Source organism: Sinocyclocheilus grahami, unplaced genomic scaffold (genome assembly GCF_001515645.1).
Source record: "Sinocyclocheilus grahami isolate Dianchi unplaced genomic scaffold, SAMN03320097.WGS_v1.1 scaffold5286.1, whole genome shotgun sequence".
Lineage (NCBI taxonomy): Eukaryota > Metazoa > Chordata > Actinopteri > Cypriniformes > Cyprinidae > Sinocyclocheilus > Sinocyclocheilus grahami.
In genome coordinates, this window is record NW_015510018.1 from 30,534 (window position 1) to 31,151 (window position 618).

The 618-nt window shown below is 48.9% G+C and overlaps 2 long non-coding RNA genes across 2 annotated transcripts in view; both read right to left on the reverse strand.

The window, feature by feature from the left end:
- Positions 1 to 612, reverse strand: part of LOC107577160 (uncharacterized) — a 3,093-nt gene extending 2,481 nt beyond the window's left edge. Inside the window, exons 1-2 of the long non-coding RNA XR_001608168.1 lie at positions 487 to 612; positions 180 to 379 (exon numbers count right to left, since the gene is read on the reverse strand). This is a non-coding gene — a long non-coding RNA (uncharacterized lncRNA). The remainder of the gene's footprint in view (positions 1 to 179; positions 380 to 486) is intronic.
- Positions 1 to 618, reverse strand: part of LOC107577161 (uncharacterized) — a 23,916-nt gene that overhangs the window by 21,269 nt on the left and 2,029 nt on the right. The window lies entirely within an intron of this gene.

Consider the following 618-nt stretch of genomic DNA (forward strand, 5'->3'; position numbering starts at 1 on the left):
CTTGTAATGTGTTTCCCCCAACACTGAATATTACCATGAATACCTTTAGAAAAACTCAACAGGTTTGTTGTCAATAATCTGGTTTCTCTTCCGTATTTGATGTCACAAACACACTGCGGTGACCTGAGCAGCGTCAGAGGAGTTTATGCATAAATCATAAGATCACGTGTGTGTCTTACTATGGATCCTCCTGTGGCTGGATTCGTTCCCAGGCTCCGTACGGATTGGTCTTTCTGGGTCTCTTCACAGGCGTCTCGACCTCCTTCACTGCATCAGTCACGGCCGAATCTTCCCGTTTCTCCTCACCGTTTCCTCCATCATCTGAGCTTCTCTCTCCTCCGTCGTCCGCTGATGTTTGGAGCGGCTCTTCTTTTCTCTTCTGTGTGGAGATCAAACACACGGACGTGTCGTTCTGTGTGTTTATGATGTTGTACAGCGAGTGTTTATGTCATACAGAGAGTGTGAATGTGCTCGACAGCGTCTCACCCTGAAACTGATCTTCAGGGCGCTGGTTTGTTTGGTTTCGTCTGGTTCTGGAGTGTCTTTAGGAGGGTCGGACGTGTCTTCAGCTCCAGACACAGACTCAGGCTGAGGAGGAGACGGATCTTCTGCTGCTCG